At 40.9% G+C, this 22,699-nt stretch overlaps 1 protein-coding gene and 1 long non-coding RNA gene across 17 annotated transcripts in view; one reads left to right on the top strand and one right to left on the bottom strand.

Moving 5' to 3' along the window:
• Positions 1-8,504, bottom strand: part of CCDC158 (coiled-coil domain containing 158) — a 105,920-nt gene extending 97,416 nt beyond the window's left edge. For 5 of the 16 annotated variants that reach the window (XM_045473681.1, XM_045473683.1, XM_045473680.1 and 2 more), the window contains exons 1-2: positions 7,681-7,896; positions 2,509-2,551 (exon numbers count right to left, since the gene is read on the bottom strand). The gene's annotated coding sequence lies outside the window, so the exon portion shown is untranslated. Of the gene's footprint in view, positions 1-2,508; positions 2,552-3,278; positions 3,446-4,046; positions 4,204-4,406; positions 4,468-7,680; positions 7,898-8,358 lie in introns of those variants that run through there. The other 11 variants (XM_045473690.1, XM_045473682.1, XM_045473692.1 and 8 more) reach the window with 7 other exon arrangements.
• Positions 27-21,363, top strand: LOC123595823. Its single transcript, XR_006711393.1, has 2 exons — positions 27-274; positions 21,182-21,363. It is a non-coding gene; the product is annotated as an uncharacterized LOC123595823 (long non-coding RNA).
• The last annotated feature ends 1,336 nt before the right edge of the window (positions 21,364-22,699 follow it).

Genomic DNA, 22,699 nt, shown 5'->3' with positions numbered 1-22,699 from the left:
AATAGGAGAGATTGGTACGTGGGGGAGGAATGATTGCTGTATAACTTATATACTAAAATGATGCACTTGGGGATTCTTCAGGATGATGAAAGACACTAAGGAAATTCAAATTACTCAGTAATGTTATGATTATAAATTACAGATTGATCAAAGACAGAAAGGAATGAGTAGGACAGAGAGAATCATTAGCCCAGTGTTGGGAAGTCACACACCGCTCCACTCTTCTAGACGCAAAGGTTTTGGTATCAAGCAGGAAACAGAACCTACGAGTAAGGTAAGCAGAACTGAACCTAAAAGTTGGAGAACACATAAGAAAGGAGAAGGTTTGACTTTAGAAACTATTCTGATATAAAAACCAAGTTTCCTGATTCTGGGTAGGGTGATGAATGTCATAAACTCATTAATTCAGTCTCCCCTGAAGGGCAGCAGGCCTTCAAAGAGTGGCAGTCCTTCCGAGGGAAATTTTTTTCTTAAGAGAATAAACAGCTTAAAAAAGAAAAGAAGATTGGGGCGTCTGGGTGGCTCAGGCGGTTAAGCGTCCGACTTCAGCTCAGGTCATGATCTCACGGTTTGTGAGTTTGAGCCCCGAGTCAGGCTCTGTGCTGATAGCTTGGAGCCTGGAGCCTGCTTCAGATTCTGTGTCTCCCTCTCTCTCTGCCCCTCCCCCGCTTGTGCTCTCTCTCTCTGTCTCTCAAAAATGAATAAATGTGAAAAAAAAAAGAAAATTAATAGTTTAAAGAAGACAGCATAGGTTTATTAAACAAGGACTTTTAAACAAACATTTATCTGTAAAGATATTTAGTACACCCATTCGCCAATGCTGCTAGTTAAAGAAATCTGTCTTTAAAAAAGTATTTGTAAAAAAAAAAAAAAAAAAAAAAAAAAGGGTATTTGTAATTCACATTTTCATAATTTTAGATAGACCATATCCTCAATTCGGTGAAATCATTCAGTGTTTCTCTATTTTCACGACACCAAGAATTGAAACATTATTCCTATTTTCAGGCATAAAGCTTATTAAATTATTAAGGATTTCTGGGAAAATAAAGGGTTTTTTTTGCCACAATAAGACAGAAAGTTGTTAAAATGCTACATTTTGTTGATTTGGGGATCATAACACGACCTTACATGTTACAAACAATTCTGGCGGATTTAAAATTATGAATAGGTTCACACTGAAAGAAGCCTTAAATTTCTGACAAGTAACAGCTAGGTAAAGATTCCACTCTGGTTATTTGATTGGAATGCTGCAGAAAAGGCCTGAGACACCACAGACCACAAAAAGAAGACTTTTGAAGGACTCCTAGATTTATCAACCAATGACTCAAGCCACTGGGAGGCCGAACCATCCTACTTTCCACAGAAGCCTGAGACTGGGGATTTTATAAAGCTGGTCCATACTCTCGAAGAATGAGTGTGTGCAGGTATGTTTTCCTTGGGAAATTCTAAGGCACCCCACAACTGATCCAAATACAACACACCTAGGCTGGTGCCATCTCTGAAATGCAACGAGAACGGTTACCGTTGACCACAACTTCACTGCCTGATTTCCTGTTAACTGCTTATTGACTTCACATTGCTCTTAACGTCTGTTTTCTCAATCACGTTCTTTCTCTCTAGATGTTGTTCCCTACTAGGTTTCAAATCCTATCTCTGTGATCTACTGGCTTTGTGACTGTGAGAACAGTATTTAGCCTCTTTAAGACTATAAGAAGAAGATAGAGAGTATATACCTCAAAAGAAAACTCGTGTGCAGTGTTAACCATATAGTACTTGCCTCGATCTGTTTGCTATATACCACATGTATATAGTATCACTGCACAACAGGATAGTAAAACATGAACAAAAACACGGTCTTTGTAATTTAGGCAGTGTATACTCACTTTCTGATAATAAATGTGTATCTTTCCATTCATCTAGAAAGAAGATATAAGTTTCATACAGGTCCACTAACAGAAAGGAAAGTGGATTTATATTGCATTGAGTAAACACAGGGACTATCATAATCTAATACAGAATGAAGCTATTTAAGATATCCTTCTCCAGTACATAATACCGTCTTGTAAAAAGGCAATATGAAAGAAACATAGGATTTAGAATCAGGAACTTAATACTGCCACTGGTTACCCGTGAGGGCATGGGCAAATCTTTTCATATCCTTGAGCCTCAATTTCCACCATTACTAAATGAGAATACAGTTGTGTTTTGCAAACTATTCTTAAGCAGAGGAAGGCTTTCTGTAAATCTTCAGAGCCCCAACTATACACCCTCCTCTCTGCCCCAGAGACATCTTTATGGAATGCAATGGCTCCACTGAGCAGAGTTTGAAACCACAAAGAGAAAGCCTTTGCAGCTTTATTATCTTAGAGATTCCAGCCTAGGCATTCATCAAGCTCAAGGCCTCAGGCTCTAAAATAAGTTAGATACAGACACAGATACAATAAATTAGCATATTGGTCATGTATGTTCACAATTCTTAAATATAAATGAAAGTAAAACAAGAGATACCTTAATATCTGGATATTCTTATTTTCACTTATCCTATTAACACCTGAAAAGAGGAAAATATTTTAAAATCTGTGTATTAATATATAACCATTCTCCGTTATCTAAATTCATTATGTTTGAAAAGTTCAATTCACAAGTTCATTTTCATCAGCTAAGATCCTGACAACCACACACACACATATAACAACCACCACCACCACAAAAAACTTTAAATTCCTTTTCCTCTGGGCTTGTCTTGTATATAAAAGTATGTTTGAATTAATAGCTTGTGGCACTTATCTAGGCTAGCTAGGACTGTACAACAAAACATACGCAAGTATAAGCCCCCTGTTGGTCGGATGCTAATTTTGCTCTCATCGGCATTATCAAGATAACACAGCAAGTAAATCCCTTGCCCAGGCCTTTCCAGACTAGACCTTTCTAGGGTATAGTCCAAAGTGACTTAAATAGACCATGTCTTCTGACCATTTAAATTACTTTCCAGTGGCTGGAGATGCTCTGAACCAGGCACAGCTCTTGAGCTTGGAGAGCAGATTTGCTAGGTAGAGTTTCTACCTGGTCAATCAGAAATAGGTCTATACATTTTAAGCAGCGGAGTTGAAATGACAACCAACTAGGATTTTTGGCATAGCTCGGTGAAATCTTAGTGAGCAGTTGCCACACTGGAAAAATAAATGACAGTACTCCATGTGCAGAATTAGGACTAATGAACAGAAGTAAAGGGAGGTAGGTTCTACAGGGTGGAGATGAGCTTTCTAAAGCTGGAGCACCTTGAATGTATATGTGGAGAGCTTCCTTGTGAGGTGTTCAAGCTGAGAGGGGATGAGCATTTGTTGGGATGACAACTGCCACCGGGTGTCCTCTCTTGGGCAGAGAGTTGGACTAGAAGATCTCTAAAATCTTCTCCAACTTGGACATTCTATGATTTCCTATGGAAAACATTCAGCAGACAGATGACCAAAAATATGATGACTTCTCACAGATGATTTCAGTCAACAGCAGAGCCAGATCGGGACAATGATCGGGACAATTCCGCTGCTGCCAGGAGGTTTCGTGCGACTTTGTTTTAAAAGTTGGGGCTCTAGGTAAATTTTAACGAATATCTTTTCCTTAGCACCTCTGCATATATGTTTACAGTCACCTTAAATTCATCTTATCCCACATCTATGTCTTCATTATTCCCACCAAATCTGCTTCCTAGGGTGTTATCTCTGTAATACCTTTTAAGTCAGCAAAGATGACTTACTTATGCGTGGTAATTAAGTCACAAAGAAGGACTGCTTGAATATGAAATTTAGTTAATTTTACGCCTACTGTGTCTTTCATGCTTTAATCAGCTCTTGCCAGACCTACTACAGAATACTTCAAAGTGATCTTTCTAGTGTCAGTTTCTTACAATCTTTAAGAGTTTCCTTTAAAACCCTTTTGCTGTGACTTGCTCAAAGACTAAAGTCCAAGCTAAGACTAGCACTAAAGCCCTTTGGGATCTGGCATAACCAACCTCCCCTGACATATACTGTGCCTCAGCTGAGGTCTACCTGCCATGTCCTGAGTGTATCCTGCTCTTTAGCATTCTGCTTTTATTTACACTCTTCTTTTAGTTCTTCCTCTCCTTCTTAGCAAAAGCCTCCAGTGCAGTTTTAAGAGTTGTGGAAGAAGAGGTTCAATACTATATTGCTGGTTGATGCAGTCCCTACAAATCAATGTTCAATAATAAGAGAAAGAAAACTGCCCAGTGCCTCTGAAAAAAATAATTTGATATGAGGGACTATATTTGGAGGACATGCTCTCCTTACTCTTCCCACATCAAAAGTAATAAGCTTCAGTTAAATCATTCATGCATGCAAAGCACTCAGCACACAGCCTGATGTAGTAAGCATTCAACAAGCATTAGTTACCATTGCTGGCATTTTGATGGCTTAAAACGTACTGCTGCTATGAACAGTGCTTCTGTAAATCCTAGAGATAAAACGAAGATCAAGACGAATCAAACTGCCACCCCACAGATCTTAAACTTTAATGGGGAAAGAGACACCAAAGAAACACATCAAAAATAAAATTATGGAGAGCAGTTAAGTGCAATGAAGCAAATACCACAGGTGGCGGTATACAGAGAGATGGAATTGAGGCTACTTTCGTTAGGGTAAGTCAGGGAAGGCCTTTCTGAGGAGGTTACATTTGAGCTGAATATCAAAAAGGATCACTCCCAAAGAGAACGGGGTAAGTTCCTGAGAGGAAATACCACATGCAAAGGCCTTGAGATGAAAGGGGCTCAGTGTTCACCGACAGAGGCAGTGAGGCTGCGGTGTGGACAAGGGAGGGTGAGAGGCCTGCTTATGGACAGCCGACTGTGTATCATGCCCAAAGGAGAGCTTATTCCCAGTTCCTTTCCGAAATTATCTGAGAAGGTGTTGGTGAGGTTCGCAGGGGTAGAGCTCACAGGGCCTTGAAAAGGACTTTGGGGTTTTTTCTAATTGCAATGGAAAGCCACTGCGGATTTTTATCAGAGGCATAGGATCCTCCAGAAGTCGGGTGAAAAATATACTGAGTGGAAGCCCAGGCCAGTTAGAAGGCCATTTGAATAGCCCAACAGAAGGACTAAAACCTAACTCTAAACCTGGCTGAGGCTGGGAATGGGGACTGACTGCAAGTGGGTATGAAGGATCTTTTTTGGGTGATGGACATTTTCTAAAACTGAACTGTGATAGCTGCAACATTCTGTAAATTCACTAAAAAGCATTGGATTTGACACTTACAATGAGTGAATGTTATGGTATATAAATCATATCTCAGAAAAGCAGTTCAGAAAGAAAGCAGACCAGCTACCCTTTGTATGGACATTGTCCTTATGTTTTGTGGAGTAAGAGTGGGGGTGCAAATTAGCTGCCTGGGTCCCAGAATCAATCGATTAAACACTGAACACTGTTTTTTTCCTACACCCTGTGAACTCCAAAGTATGTTAATTTCAAGATGACTACAGGTTGCTTTTATCCCGATTCTAACATCCCCACACATGGAAGCACTTCTGCATTGCCTACTTTCCCCAGGCTCGGACTTCAATCTCCAGGTGTCTGCAACTATTATTGTTGTTGTTGTTGCTTTAGAAAAAGAGAGCACACGAGCCCAGGAGAGAGGCAGAGGGAGAGAGAGAATCCTAAACAGGCTCCACACTCAGAGCGGAGCCTGACGTGGGGCTCAGTCCCACAGGTGTGGGAACATGACCTGAGCCGAAATCAAGAGTCAGATGCTCAACCGACTGAGCCATGTGCAACTCTTACTTGATATACACACGATGAATAGCCAGTAAAGCATTAGCTGAAAACCAAGCTTAAGTCACCTTTATTCCCTTAACTAGAGCAAATACAGTGATGTATTAATAGGAATACAAATGAAAGTCCAAAAATTGCTCTAAGTGTTAGGCTAGTTCTTTCCAATGTACCTAAGTTATTTTCACTTCTGATCAAATTCCTTAGTCAAGGATTTTCCTTGGGATTTACAGCGTTCAAGAAAATACTTTGTAGTCTCCACTACTCCATCTGGAACTGCCCCAGCTGGAGGGCTTTAAAATATTCATTAATACAGGATTGATTCTATGTGATTTATAACAATGAACATATGTATTAGTTTCCTGTAGTTGCTGTAACAAATTACCACAATCCTGGTGGCTTAAAACAATAGCTATTTATTCTCTCACAGTTCTGGAGGCCAGAAGTCCAAAATCAGTCTCACAGGGCTGAAATCAAGGTTGTTGGCAGGGCCGAGCTCTCACCCGAGGCTCTGGGAAATAATCTATTCCTTGCCCCTTCTATTCCTTGAGCTTCTGTTGGCTGCTGGCATTACTTACTGACTTGGGGCCTCATCACTCCGCTCTCTGCCTCTGTGGTCATATTGCACTCTCCTCTTCTGTCTGTATCAAATCTCCTTCTGCCCCTCTCTTATGATGACACTTGTGTTTGCATTTAAAGCTCACCCAGCTAATCCAGGATAATTTTCCCATTCAAGATCTTTGACTTCATCATACATGTAAAGACCCTTTTTTTCCCCTTGGAACATTTACAGGTTCCAAGGATTAGGGCCTGATGTTTCAGGTGGCTCTTACTCAACCTGATACACCATATAATTTGGGGTCACCTAGTGTGCGAATACGTGGTTGACAGAGGCCCCAAAGTGCGTGATCCTAACACACTAGGTAACACCGACTCTTCTTTGTAAAACACGATAGTAAGGGCTTTGCACATACCAAATAAATTGTCCATTTCTGCCCTCAATTTATTTGGAGAGTATAATAATACCTCTATGGCATAAAGACCATTTACCCACAACACAGATAACTGTGTAAAATGAAAAACAGTAAGTGTGGTATGGAGCTGGGAGGCCCAGATCTCACCCACCACTCTCCCACCCCCACCCCAATTCTTTACCCACAGAAAAACAGTCCTGCTTAGCTAGTCTCTGGGCTGTGTGGTAGGTGCTAGACCTTTCCTGAATCAGCAGCTGACAGAGAAAGCAAGAGAGAAGCGGTTGCCAAGTCAGTAACACCCTGACAAACAGCAACAGACCTCACTTCTACTTTCTCCTGACCGTAAGGTACACCAAGATGCAGGGACAAATCCTGAAACAGCCTGAGTGCAGACCTGGAACAGAGTTCTGTGGACACGGATGGACTCATTTGAGAACTCACTGTTTCTGACTGATGCCAATGACCGGGTAGAGCCAGATTCCTAATGTCACTTACAGGGAGGGCTCCAGCTGAAAAGGCCCTTACACATTTATTACAATCTCATTTTGATGACAGGTTGGTGACTGTCCAAGGCTAGACACTCCTCTTTATTTCCATGTGTCCCCTGACTCATCCCCTGGTCCACGGGAAACAGGATAGGGACAGGACTTTGCGGTAGTGTTGGGACAAGATCCGCGGTTATTTCCCCCAAGTGGAATATTTTGCACAGGACTCTCTGGTGCCAGAGTTACAGCCACTGGACCCGGAGGTCTTGCGATCCCCGAAGAGCAGAAGTCCTTTCCGTTAAAAAACCAATTTATTGGGCATCTGCCACGTGCAAAACAAACACAAAGGTCTGGAAGGTTCCAGTAATGAAGATGCGCTGCTCCGGGTCCTCTGGAGCACGACCCACCCCCTCGCCCTCTCCCCCGGGCCGCGCCCCGCCCGTGTACCTGCAACCAACACCATCTTAAGACATTGGCCGCATCCCCGCGGGGCGCCGGCGGGCGCGGCGGCCGCACCTGCGTCGGCCGGGCGGCTGCGGTGGCGGCGGGGGCGGCTCCTCCTCGTCGGCGGCGGCGCGGGTGCTCTGCCGCCCCGCCTCCGCGCCCCGCCCCTCGCGGCGCTCGGGATCTGGCCTCCGCCGGTTCCACGCGCGCCGCGCCGGCGACCGTTGGGCCCTTCGGCGTGGCGTGGGGGCGCCTCCCACTCCCGACTCCGCCCCCAGACGCCGTCGCCGGGGCAACCGAGCGCCATTTCCGCCCCCCTCCCCTCAGCTCTGAGTAAGGGGCTGTTTGCCTCAAACCCTGGATTCGGGCCTCCACTTGGACTCTCTGTGACTCAAAGCTTCTCCCCTTTTCTGCAGCCCCTTAACCGGTCTCCCCGTCCTATTCTTGCTCTCCCCAGTACATGCACCCCAACACCCCAGACCGTTCTCGCAGTTGTCCCTCAAATAGTCTTCCCAAAGTCTTAACCAACCCACACAAATCCTACCTCTAACTTAATCCCAATCCTGGCTTGGCCTGTGAAGCCTTCACCCTGCCTCACCTCCATCCTGCTTCAGTTTCTGACACTTTCTCCAGTCCCACCCTTAATGTCCCATTTGACTACTTCAAGTTAACAGAATTCACATTTCGCAGCTCTGCCTTTGCTTATGCTGATCCTCTGGCTGGAAGGACTTGCAATGTTCACGTGTGTTCTCGGAGAGTTGTTTCCTTCCCTGTGTTTCAGTTGCTCTCTGATAGAGAATTTATCGGATGAGATGATCACACACGCAAACGTTTCAGTGCTGCCCGAATTAGTGCTCAAATGGAAGGAATTCAGAAAGGGCTACGTGTGACCGATACAACCAGTGACGTTAATATTATTAGCAGTCACATTACACACACCTACAGCAAAAAGCCTTTTATGTCTAAATTGATTGGAAATATTAACAAATCATACATTATTTAGTGTAATTATGGATTTTAATTAAGTAGTACCAAACGACACTAAAGATTGCTGGTGATCATATCTGTAATTTAAATTATTTCATTTATTGACCGGCCAAGATTTAAGATTGCCTACAGAATGAAGTGTTTTAATGGGGAGTGAAAGTATTAAGTAGAAAGGACAACAGTTTAAGTTTTGTAGCGACACAGAAAGCAATTTTTAATTATTTTGTTTTAATCTCCCCCCTCCCCCCTCATTTTAGAGAGACAGTGTGAGCAGGGCTCTGGAGAGGGGCAAAGGAAGAGAGAGAGAGAGACAGAGAGAGAGAGAGAGAGAGAGAGAACAAGCTTATCTATCCCATGCCCTGGGATCATGACCCAAGCAGAAATCGAGAGTGGAATGTACAACCGACTGAGCCACCCAGGCGCCCCTATTTTGTTTTAATCTTTTATTCAAAGTATGAGTGTTATTACAGCAAGAAAATGTTTTGTTACTATTAAGGGATTTCCATTGGTGTCTGATGTTTATATTTGTATGCTGGACCCTAAGAACTAGGAAAGTTCCTTTTTTCTTTTCTTTTTGAAGTTTTTAATGAACATAACATGTTCATTAAAACCATATAAAAAACTAGGGGCGCTTGGCTGGCTCAGTCCAAGGAGCATAAGACTTGATCTCAGGGTTGTGAGTTTGAGCCTCATGTTGGGTGTAGAGATTGCTAAGGAAAATAAATAAACTTAAAAAACAACCTACTTTAACCTGTATATATGCATGCAATTATGTGTGCTACATTTTCTCATACAATTCTCTGCATTTTGAAGTACCTTGCAGTTTTACTCCTCAATATTTTTTTATACTGAATCAAAAAGGGTTTCTTAGCTTTTAAAATAGAGAATTTAAAGATGAAGGGGGTCCAGATTTCCTTTAACATTCATTCAGCCATTTCACATATATTCATGAAGCACCTATCACAGGCCACATGAAGGTGCTGAAAATATAGCCATGAACCAAATAAAGTCCCCATCCTCTGGGAGTTTACATTTTTGTGGAGGAAGAAGAATAAGGCACAAAGGGACAAGTTCAAATATGTCTGACTAAGATAAGTGTTATGGAGACAGGGTGAGGAGATTAGGGAGTGTGGGGTGAGTCAACACAAAGCCTTTTTAAAACAAGCCTTTTTAAAAATTATAGAGAAAGGAAGAGTTTTATTTGAGCCCAAGTTAAGACAGCTGCCTGGGATACACATAGTTCCCTGGGGAAAGAACACTTTCTTTCCCAGGTTATGTGTGTGTGGTTGTTTTGTTTTGTTTTCCTTTTCTGTTTTGTTTTTCCACATAAAGAGTTGCAAATCATCATGATGAAGGACATTCCAGAAGGTTATAGGCTTTATCTTGTGTTTTTCATATGTGCAAGGCTGTATGACTTTAATCTTGTGGGAATCAGGAAGGCTTTTTTCTTTTTCCTATCTTCATGTTTGCAGTGCTCCTTTTTGGTTATGTTTTTAATGAAGCAGATGTACAATGTGTGCTTGGGGCAGAAATAGAGCCCATCCTTTGAGGTCTTGCTTATTTTCAAGTTGATAAATGTTACAGTATAGCTTCTCTGGGAGCCTAGGGGCAGGGTCCAGAAACATGAAAAGTTGAAAATTTTATTTTATTTTATTTTATTTTATTATTTTTTCTTTTTTTCTTTTTCTTTTTTTAATTTTTATTTTTTTCAATATATGAAATTTATTGTCAGATTGGTTTCCATACAACACCCAGTGCTCATCCCAAAAGGTGCCCTCCTCAATACCCATCACCCACCCACCCCTCCCTCCCACCCCCCATCAACCCTCAGTTTGTTCTCAGTTTTTAAGAGTCTCTTATGCTTTGGCTCTCTCCCACTCTAACCTCTTTTTTTATTTTTCCTTCCCCTCCCCCATGGGTTTCTGTTAAGTTTCTCAGAATCCACCTAAGAGTGAAACCATATGGTATCTGTCTTTCTCTGTATGGCTTATTTCACTTAGCATCACACTCTCCAGTTCCATCCATGTTGCTACAAAGGGCCGTATTTCATTTTTCTCATTGCCATGTAGTACTCCATTGTGTATATAAACCACAATTTCTTTATCCATTCCTCAGATGATGGACATTTAGGCTCTTTCCATAATTTGGCTATTGTTGAGAGTGCTGCTATAAACATTGGGGTACAAGTGCCCCTATGCATCAGCACTCCTGTATCCCTTGGGTAAATTCCTAGCAGTGCTATTGCTGGGTCATAGGGTAGATCTATTTTTAATTTTCTGAGGAACCTCCACACTGTTTTCCAGAGTGGCTGCACCAATTTGCATTCCCACCAACAGTGCAAGAGGGTTCCCGTTTCTCCACATCCTCTCCAGCATCTATAGTATCCTGATTTGTTCATTTTGGCCACTCTGACTGGCGTGAGGTGATACCTGAGTGTGGTTTTGATTTGTATTTCCCTGATGAGGAGCGACGTTGAGCATCTTTTCATGTGCCTGTTGGCCATCCGGATGTCTTCTTTAGAGAAGTGTCTATTCATGTTTTCTGCCCATTTCTTCACTGGGTTATTTGTTTTTTGGGTGTGGAGTTTGGTGAGTTCTTTATAGATTTTGGATACTAGCCCTTTGTCCGATATGTCATTTGCAAATATCTTTTCCCATTCCTTTGGTTGCCTTTTAGTTTTGTTGGTTGTTTCCTTTGCTGTGCAGAAGCTTTTTATCTTCATAAGGTCCCAGTAGTTCATTTTTGCTTTTAATTCCATTGCCTTTGGGGATGTGTCAAGTAAGAGATTGCTACGGCTGAGGTCTCAGAGGTCTTTTCCTGCTTTCTCCTCTAGGGTTTTGATGGTTTCCTGTCTCACATTCAGGTCCTTTATCCATTTTGAGTTTATTTTTGTGCATGGTGTGAGAAAGTGGTCTAGTTTCAATCTTCTGCATGTTGCTGTCCAGTTCTCCCAGCACCATTTGTTAAAGAGACTGTCTTTTTTCCATTGGATGTTCTTTCCTGCTTTGTCAAAGATTAGTTGGCCATACATTTGTGGGTCTAGTTCTGGGGTTTCTATTCTATTCCATTGGTCTATGTGTCTGTTTTTGTGCCAATACCATGCTGTCTTGATGATGACACCTTTGTAGTAGAGGCTAAAGTCTGGGATTGTGATGCCTCCTGCTTTGGTCTTCTTCAAAATTACTTTGGCTATTCGGGGCCTTTTGTGGTTCCATACAAATTTTAGGATTGCTTGTTCAGGTTTGGAGAAGAATGCTGGTGCAATTTTGATTGGGATTTCATTGAATGTGTAGATAGCTTTGGGTAGTATTGACATTTTGACAATATTTATTCTTCTAATCCATGAGCACGGAATGTTTTTCCATTTCTTTATATCTTCTTCAATTTCCTTCATAAGCTTTCTATAGTTTTCAGCATACAGATCTTTTACATCTTTGGTTAGATTTATCCCTAGGTATTTTATGCTTCTTGGTGCAATTGTGAATGGGATCAGTTTCTTTATTTGTCTTTCTGTTGCTTCATTATTAGTGTATAAGAATGCAACTGATTTCTGTACATTGATTTTGTATCCTGCAACTTTGCTGAATTCATGTATCAGTTCTAGCAGCCTTTTGGTGGAGTCTATCAGATTTTCCATGTATAATATCATGTCATCTGCAAAAAGTGAAAGATTGACTTCATCTTTGCCAATTTTGATGCCTTTGATTTCCTTTTGTTGTCTGATTGCTGATGCTAAAACTTCCAACACTATGTTAAACAACAGCGGTGAGAGTGGACATCCCTGTCGTGTTCCTGATCTCAGGGAAAAAGCTCTCAGTTTTTCCCCGTTGAGGATGATGTTAGCTGTGGGCTTTTCATAAATGGCTTTTATGATGTTCAAGTATGTTCCTTCTATCCCGACTTTCTCAAGGGTTTTTATTAAGAAAGGGTGCTGAATTTTGTCAAATGCCTTTTCTGCATCACTTGACAGGATCATATGGTTCTTATCTTTTCTTTTATTAATGTGATGTATCACGTTGATTGATTTGCAAATGTTGAACCAGCCCTGCATCCCAGGAATGAATCCCACTTGATCGTGGTGAATAATTCTTTTTATATGCTGTTGAATTCGATTTGCTAGTATCTTATTGAGAATTTTTGCATCCATATTCATCAGGGATATTGGCCTGTAGTTCTCTTTTTTTACTGGGTCTCTGTCTGGCTTAGAAATATAAGTAATACTGGCTTCGTAGAATGAGTCTGGAAGTTTTCCTTCCCTTTCTATTTTTCGGAATAGCTTGAGAAGGATAGGTATTATCTCTGCTTTAAACGTCTGGTAGAACTCCCCTGGGAAGCCATCTGGTCCTAGACTCTTATTTGTGGGGAGATTTTTGATAACTGATTCAATTTCTTCGCTGGTTATGGGTCTGTTCAAGCTTTCTATTTCCTCCTGATTGAGTTTTGGAAGTGTGTGGGTGTTTAGGAATTTGTCCATTTCTTCCAGGTTGTCCAGTTTGTTGGCATATAATTTTTCATAGTATTCTCTGAGGGATTGGTTGTAATAATTCCATTTTCATTCATGATTTTATCTATTTGGGTCATCTCCCTTTTCTTTTTGAGAAGCCTGGCTAGAGGTTTATCAATTTTGTTTATTTTTTCAAGAAACCAACTCTTGGTTTCGTTGATCTGCTCTACAGTTTTTTTAGATTCTGTATTGTTTATTTCTGCTCTGATCTTTATTATTTCTCTTCTTCTGCTGGGTTTAGGTTGTCTTTGCTGTTCTGCTTCTATTTCCTTTAGGTGTGTTGTTAGATTTTGTATTTGGGATTTTTCTTGTTTCTTGAGATAGGCCTGGATTGCAATGTATTTTCCTCTCAGGACTGCCTTTGCTGCATCCCAAAGCGTTTGGATTGTTGTATTTGCATTTTCATTTGTTTCCATATATTTTTAATTTCGTCTCTAATTGCCTGGTTGACCCATTCATTCTTTACTGGAGTGTTCTTTAACCTCCATGCTTTTGGAGGTTTTCCAGACTTTTTCCTGTGGTTGATTTCAAGCTTCATAGCATTGTGGTCTGAAAGCATGCATGGTATGATCTCAACTCTTGTAAACTTATGAAGGGCTGTTTTGTGACCCAGTATGTGATCTATCTTGGAGAATGCTCCATGTGCACTCGAGAAGAAAGTATATTCTGTTGCTTTGGGATGAGAGTTCTAAATATATCTGTCAAGTCCATCTGATCCAATGTATCATTCACGGCCCTTGTTTCTTTATTGACTGTGTGTCTAGATGATCTATCCATTGCTGTAAGTGTAGTGTTAAAGTCCCCTGCAATGATCACATTCTTGTCAATAAGGTTGCTTATGTTTATGAGTAATTGTTTTATATATTTGGGGGCTCTGGTATTAGGCGCATAGACATTTATAATTGCTAGCTCTTCCTGATGGATAGACCCTGTAATTATTATATAATGCCCTTCTTCATCTCTTGTTACAGCCTTTAATTTAAAGTCTAGTTTGTCTGATATAAGTATGGCTACTCCAGCTTTCTTTTGACTTCCAGTAGCATGATAAATAGTTCTCCATCCCCTCACTCTCAATCTGAAGGTGTCCTCAGGTCTAAAATGAGTCTCTTGTAGACAGCAAATAGATGGGTCTTGTTTTTTTTATCCATTCTGATACTCTATGTCTTTTGGTTGGCATATTTAGTCCTTTTACATTCAGTGTTATTATAGAAAGATATGGGTTTAGAGTCATTGTGATTCTGTATGTTTTATGCTTGTAGCGATGTCTCTGGTACTTTGTCTCACAGGATCCCCCTTAGGATCTCTTGTAGGGCTGGTTTAGTGGTGATGAATTCCTTCAGTTTTTGTTTGTTTGGGAAGACCTTTATCTCTCCTTCTATTCTAAATGACAGACTTGCTGGATAAAGGATTCTTGGCTGCATATTTTTTCTGTTCAGCACATTGAAGATCTCCTGCCATTCCTTTCTGGCCTGCCAAGTTTCAGTAGAGAGATCAGTCACGAGTCTTATAGGTCTCCTTTTATATGTTAGAGCACGTTTATCCCTAGCTGCTTTCAGAATTTTCTCTTTATCCTTGTATTTTGCCAGTTTCACTATGATATGTCGTGCAGAAGATCGATTCAAGTTACGCCTGAAGGGAGTTCTCTGTGTCTCTTGGATTTCAATGCCTTTTTCCTTCCCCAGTTCAGGGAAGTTCTCAGCTATTATTTCTTCAAGTACACCTTCAGCACCTTTCCCTCTCTCTTCCTCCTCTGGAATACCAATTATGTGTAGATTATTTCTCTTTAGTGCATCACTTAGTTCTCTAATTTTCCCCTCATACTCCTGGATTTTTTAATCTCTCTTTTTCTCAGCTTCCTCTTTTTCCATAATTTTATCTTCTAGTTCACCAATTTTCTCCTCTACCTCTTCAATCTGAGCCGTGGTCGTTTCCATTTTATTTTGCAGCTCGTTTATAGGATTTTTTAGCTCCTCCTGACTATTCCTTAGTCCCTTGATCTCTGTAGCAACAGATTCTCTGCTGTCCTGTATACTGTTTTCAAGCCCAGCGATTAATTTTATGACTATTATTCTAAATTCACTTTCTGTTATATTGTTTAAATCGTTTTTGATCAGTTCATTAGCTGTTGTTATTTCCTGGAGATTCTTTTGAGGGGAATTCTTCCATTTGGTCATTTTGGGTAGTCCCTGGAGTGGTGCGGACCTGCAGGGCACTTCCCCTGTGCTGTCTTGAATAACTGGAGTTGGTAGGCGGGGCCGCAGTCAGACCTGAGGTCTGCCCCCAGGCCACTGCTGGGGCCACAGTCAGACTGGTGTGTACCTTCTCTTCCCCTCTCCTAGGGGCAGGATTCACTGTGGGGTGGTGTGGCCCGTCTGGGCTACTTGCACACTGCCAGGCTTGTGGTGCTGGGGATCTGGCGTATTAGCTGGGGTGGATAGGCAAGGTGCATGGGGGCGGGAGGGGCAGGCTCAGCTTACTTCTCCTTCGGTGATCCGCTTCGGGAGGGGCCCTGTGGCAGCGGGAGGGAGTCAGACCCGCTGCCGGAGGGATGGATCCACAGAAGCACAGCATTGGGTGTTTGCTCGGTGCAAGCAAGTTCCCCGGCAGGAACTGGTTCCCTTTGGGATTTTGGCTGGGGGATGGGCGAGGGAGATGGCGCTGGCTAGCGCCTTTGTTCCCCGCCAAACTGAGCTCTGTCGTCCCGGGGCTCAGCAACTCTCCCTCCCTTTGTCTTCCAGCCTTCCCGCTCTCCAAGCAGAGCTGTTAACTTATAACCTTCCAGGTGTTAAGTCCCACTTGCTGTCGGAACACACTCTATCCAGCCCCTCTGCTTTTGCAAGCCAGACTCGGCGCTCTGCTTGCCCGGCGGGCTGCCCCTCCCCCCCGGCTCCCTCCTGCCAGTCCGTGGAGCGTGCACCGCCTCTCCGCCCTTCCTACCCTCTTCCGTGGGCCTCTTGTCTGCACTTGGCTCTGGAGACTCCGTTCTGCTAGTCTCCTGGCGGTTTTCTGGGTTATTTAGGCAGGTGTGGGTGGAATCTAAGTGACCAGCAGGACGTGGTGAGCCCAGCGTCCTCCTACGCCACCATCTTCCCTAGAATCCCCCGAAAATTTTATTTTATCAAGTGCCATTTCATACTGTGCACGGAGAAGGCCTCATTGATAAAGTGACATAGAGCAGAGACCTATAGGACCGCAGGGAGGAGCCATATGTATACTGTACGGAGTGTCCCAGGCACATGCTCAGTGTATTTGAGAATCAACCAGTGAGGCCTGAGTAGAGTGGGCCGTAAGGAGAAGGTTGAGGTTCCAGTCACATAGGGCCTAAGTCTCCAAGAGCTCTTTAGTAAGAGTCTATACATGGACCCAGAGTTATTTGTCTCCCTTCATTGATTTCCTACTCTGGACCAGACCCTGTGCTGGGCACTGGGATGGGAGTGAGAGACATATAGAAGCTTCAGTTTTTGCCTTCAAGGAGCCAGTATCCTTCTTATTATTGTCAATCCAAATGGCTGCTGACCTTTATGAGGTGCAGTTGAGAAGGGTGGGTTATTCAAGAATGATTCAGGAATAAGGAGCTCAGATCTGTCTGAGCTTTGATACTAACTATATAACCTTGGGCAAGCCATTTAACAGTTTAGAGCATTAGTATTTCATCTGCCAAATGATAGATGAAAAAATTATTGCAAGAGATTTTTCTAACTAAAAATTTTTTTATATATTTTTATTTTTTTTATTAATTTTATTATTTTTTAAATTTACATCCAAATTAACATATAGTGCAACAATGATTTCAGGAGTAGATTCCTTAATGCCCCTTACCCATTTAGCACATTCCCCCTCCCCCAACCCCTCCAGTAACCCTCTGTTTGTTTTTGTTCTCCATATTTAAGAGTCTCTTATGTTTTGTCCCCCTCCCTGTTTTTATATTATTTTTGTTTCCCTTCCTTTATGTTCATCTGTTTTGTCTCTAAAAGTCCTCATACGAGTGAAATCATATGATACTTGTCTTTCTCTGACTGACTAATTTCACTTACCATAATACCTTCCAGTTCCATCCATATAGTTGCAAATGGCAAGATTTCATTCTTTTTGATTGCCGAGTAATACTCCATTGTATATATACATATATATACCACATCTTCTTTATCCATTCAACCATTGATGGACATTTGGGCTCTTTCCATACTTTGGATATTGTTGATAGTGTTGCTATAAACATGGGGGTGCATGTGTCCCTTCGAAACAGCACACCTGTATCTCGTGGATAAATACCTAGTAGTGCAATTGCTGGGTCGTAGGTGGTTTTATTTTCAGTTTTTTGAGGAACCTCCACACTCTTTTCCAGAGTGGCTGCACCAGCTCGAATTCCCACCAACAATGCAAAAGAGATCCTCTTTCTCCGCATCCTCACCAACATCTGTTGTTGACTAAGTTGTTAATGTTAGCCATTCTGACGGGTGTAAGGTGGTATCTCATTGTGGTTTTGATTTATATTTCCCTCATGACGAGTGATGTTGAGCATCTTTTCATGTGTCAGTTGGCCATCTGGGTGTCTTCTTTGGAGAAGTGTCTATTCATGTCTTTTGCCCATTTCTTCACTGGATGATTTGTTTTTTGAGTGTTGAGTTTGATAAGTTCTTTATAGATTTTGGATACTAACCCTTTATCTGCTATGTCGTTTGCAAATATCTTCTCCCATTCTGTCAGTTGCCTTTTAGTTTTGTTGATTGTTTCGTTCGCTGTGGAGAAGATTTTTATTTTTATGAGGTCCCAGTAGTTCATTTTTGCTTTTGTTTCCCTTGCCTCCGGAGACGTGTTGAGTAAGAAGTTGCTGCGGGCAAGATCAAAGATTTTTGCCTGCTTTCTCCTCGAGGATTTTGATGGTTTCCTGTCTTACATTGAGGTCTTTCATCCATTTTGAGTTTATTTTTGTGCATGGTGTAAGAAAGTGGTCCAGGTTCATTCTTCTGCATGTCACTGTCCAGTTTTTTCAGCACCACTTGCTGAAGAAATTGTCTTTATTCCACTGGATCTTCTTTCCTGCTTTGTCAAAGATTAGTTGGCCATACGTTTGTGGGTCCATTTCTGGGTTCTCTATTCTGTTCCATTGATCTGAGTGTCTGTTCTTGGGCCAGTACCATACTGTCTTGATGATTACAGCTTTGTAGTATAGCTTGAAGTCTGGGATTGTGATGCCTCCTGCTTTGGTTTTCTTTTTCAAGATTGTTTTGGCTATTTGGGGTCTTTTCTGGTTCCATACAAATTTTAGGATTATTTGTTCTAGATCTGTGGAGAATGCTGGTGTTATTTTGATAGGGATTGCATTGAATATGTAGATTGCTCTGGGTAGTATCGACATTTTAACAATATTTGTTTTTCCTATCCAGGAGCATGGAATCTTTTTCCATTTTTTTGTGTCCTCTTCAATTTCTTTCATAAGCTTTCTATAGTTTTCAGTATATAGATTTTTCACCTCTTTGGTTAGATTTATTCCTAGGTATTTTATGGTTTTTGTGCAACTGTAAATGGGATCGATTCCTTGATTTCTCTTTCTGTTGCTTCCTTGTTGGTGTATAGGAATGCAACCGATTTCTGTGCATTGATTTTATATCCTGCAACTTTGCTGAATTCATGAATCAGTTCTAGCAGGTTTTTGGTGGAATATTTAGAGTTTTCCATATAGAGTATCATGTCATCTGCGAAGAGTGAAAGTTTGACCTCCTCCTGGCTGATTTGGATGCCTTTTATTTCTTTGTGTTTTCTGATTGCAGAGGCTAAGACTTCCAATAGTGTGTTGAATAACAGTGGCGAGAGTGGACATCCCTGTCTTGTTCCTGACCTTAGGCGGAAAGCTCTCAGTTTTTCCCCATTGAGGATGATATTAGCGTTCGGTAGTTCATATATTGCTTTTATGGTCTCAAGTTATGCTCCTTGTATCCCTACTTTCGTGAGGGTTTTTATCAAGAAAGGATGCTGTATTTTGTCAAATGCTTTCTCTGCATCTATTGAGAGGGTCATATGGTTCTCGTCCTTTCTTTTATTGATGTGATGAATCACGTTAATTGTTTTGTGGATATTGAACCAGCCCTGCATCCCAGGTATAAATCCCACTTGGTCGTGGTGAATAATTTTTTTAATGTATTGTTGGAGCCGGTTGGCTAATATCTTGTTGAGGATTTTTGCATCCATGTTCATCAGGGAAATTGGTCTATAGTTCTCCTTTTTAGTGGGGTATCTGTCTGGTTTTGGAGTCAAGGTAATGCTGGCTTCTTGAAATAAGTTTGGAAGTTTTCCTTCCATTTCTAGTTTTTGGAATAGCTTCAGGAGAATAGGTGTTAACTCTTCCTTAGATGTTTGGTAGAATTCTCCTGGAAAGCCATCTGGCCCTGGATTCTTGTTTTTTGGGAGATTTTTGATTACTAATTTGATTTCCTTACTGATTATGGGTAACTAAAATTAAAAAAAAAAAAAGAACTATGATTCTATAAAATCAAAGAATTTTATCTTAGTATAAAAGCATTTATTAAAATTGTACCCAAAAGTTGATACCCAAATTGATACATCGTAATCATGATATATATGTGGAGTCACTTAAAATTTAATTTGTGATTTGCTTAGTTTAAAAAACGATCTTGTTTCACAAAACACTATCAGTTTTGTAAATAGGCGATAGTCAAAAATATAGCATATATTATAAAAAAATTTTTAAGCGTTGTGTTTCCTTTATGACTTTGAACTTTAAGAATTTGCCAAAGATCTTCAAAACTAAATGCAATGCTAGATCAGAGTTACAGAGTAGCCTGGATTTTTAGTGTAGATATTTTCCCTCTCTGATTAGGATTTAAGAGTTTCTATGTTAAGTCTTATCTGACGGGCTTATTTCCCCAGTGCCTGGTACAACATGGACACATAGAAGTAACTCAATGTATAGTGGAAAGGAAATAAATGGCAAATCATCTCCAATAATTTTGGCAAGTTGATAGAGTATAAAATATTAAAGGGTATGGGGGCACCTGGGTGGCTCAGTCAATTAAGCATCTGACTTCGACTCAGGTCACGATCTCATGGTTTGTGAGTTTGAGCCCCCATTGGGCTCTGTGCTGACAGCTCAGAGCCTGGAGCCTGCTTCAGATTCTGTGTCTCGCTCTCTGTCTGCTCCTCCTCTGCTCACACTGTCTGTCTGTCTCTCTCTCTCAAAAACAAATAAACATTAAAAAAATATTAAAGTTCTGACATTCTTCTCTCCACCAAGGACATAAGAAAATAAATATATTTAATAAGAAAGCTTGAGTTCATTCAGCAAATATTTATTAAACACCAACTATATACCAGGAACATTGGTGAACAAAACAGACCAAACCCTGCCCTCACAGAACTTAACATTCTAGTTGAGAGAGACTAGAAATAATCTCGCTGACCTAGTTAACATATTAGAAGGGGTTAAGTGCTGTGGAAGCAGGGAAGAAGAAGGAATGTGGGATGGGTGGAAATTTAAATAGAGCAGGGAACACCCACCTGCTTCCCAGGAACAGATGTGATTGGATTTCTAGGAACATTTCCTGGCAGGGTGGACTAAGAAGATGAGTGATTTCTAATTTGGGGTTTCTTTTGAAACTAGTTGTAAAAGAAGACTTTCATATACCATCCTAAATGCAGGGAAGTTTCTACTTTTTAGAGTTGATTGAGGTTTTTAAAATCAACCTTATTGAGGTATACTTCATGTATGATGATACTTCATGTACATTTTTAATGTACAGATTGATGACTTTTGGGAAATGTATACATTTAGTATCAAGCTCTCCAATACATGTAGAATCTTTCCATTTACCCAGAAGGTTCAGCTGTGGTTATTCTTTTAATATTAAAATGAGTGTTTTAAAAATACAAGTTTTTGAGTTCGTTTGTTCGTTTCTAAGACAATTTATTTTACAGAAGATTGAAAAAAGGGGTAGAAGTGGGAGATAGATGTCAAATAGGAAGTAAAATAAAGGCAGATCATCTTTTCTCCTCTAGCCCGTGTTTCTGCTGTTGAGGCCAATCACCATCATTACCAGCGTCTTTGAAGCTGTCTCTGTTTCTTCCAAAGGAAAAGAAAAACTGTATCCTTTATCGTAACGATCCAGCGTTTCTGCTGAGTATATTTTTCTTAGGTCTTTTACTTTTTACCTAAGAAATAAAATAAGGGTATGGATATATTTCTACCAGCTTTTATTTATTTATTTAAAAAATTTCTAATGTTTATTTATTCTTGAGATAGAACGTGAGCAGGAGAGGGGCAGAGAGAGAGAGAGAGAGAGAGAGGGAGACACAGAATTGGAAGCAGGCTCCAGGCTCTGAGCTGTCAGCACAGAGCCTGACGCAGGACTCAAACCTACAACCACAAGATCACAACCTCAGCTGAAGTCAGAGGCTCAACCAACTGAGCCACCCAGGCACCTCTCTACCAGCTTTTAAATGATAATCTACCTTAAGAATTCCTGTAGCAGTTATAACTCTGTCAGGTGTCTATATTTACTATATCCTATCAGGTATTATTATCTGGCTTTTTATGCATCTGGCAATTTTGTGGCATCCACGTACCACCTTGCTCAGGATGGTTTAGTGATGAATACTGAACTGATTAATTATAGTATCATATTTGACATTTTTTTACCTTTTACAAGTACTTTTTTCACAAAAAACATTAGTTATTGTGATAAAATATACATAACATAAAATTTACCACTTCGGCCATGTTTAAGTGTTCAGTTCAGTGGCATTAAGTATATTCACATCGTTTTACAAACATCACCACTGTCCCTCTCCAGAACGCTTTCATTCCCCCAAACTGAACTTTGTACCCATTCGACGCTAACTCCGCATTCCCCTTTTCTACTTTCTGTAGAATTTGACCTCCTCTACGTATCTAAGTGGAGTTTTACAGTATTTGTCCTGTGACAGTCCTGTGACTGGCTTATTTCACTTAACGGTGTCCTCAAGGTCCATCCACTTCTAACATGTGTCAGAATTGCCCCCCACTTTAAGGCTCGGTAATATTCCGTTGTATGGGTAAGCCACATTTTGTTTGCCCAGCCATCTGTTGACTGAGTCCGGGAGTTTTTAAAAAAAGTAACTTTATTGAGATATAGTTTCCATTTAATAAATTGTATCCATTTAGAGTGTATCAATTGACGTTTTGACAGATATATACACCTGTGGAATAATTGCCTCAGTTGAGACACAGGACGTTTTGATCATTCTCAAAAGATTTAAATTGATTGTCTTCTGATAGTTTTGCGACAACTGTTAGGATAGTTGGTGAAGCAGATGCTGTAAGTTGCATACCCAACATCCATTTCCCCTTCCTCTTTTCTCAGAGCATCTGTCGTGTTGGAGCATTCAACACAATGTTTGACACCACTTCAAGGGAAGTTCTAGCTGAGGGATTCTGATTATTTTATTTTATTTTATTATTTTTATAAGAAGTTTGAATTTCTTATCCGTCAGTTAGTTTGTTTTTTGATCTCAGGAATAGAACCCAGTGATTCATCC

This window comes from Leopardus geoffroyi, chromosome B1 (assembly GCF_018350155.1).
Source record: "Leopardus geoffroyi isolate Oge1 chromosome B1, O.geoffroyi_Oge1_pat1.0, whole genome shotgun sequence".
Taxonomy (NCBI): domain Eukaryota; kingdom Metazoa; phylum Chordata; class Mammalia; order Carnivora; family Felidae; genus Leopardus; species Leopardus geoffroyi.
Note: the sequence above shows the minus strand (reverse complement) of the source record. Positions and strands in the feature narration are given on the sequence as shown.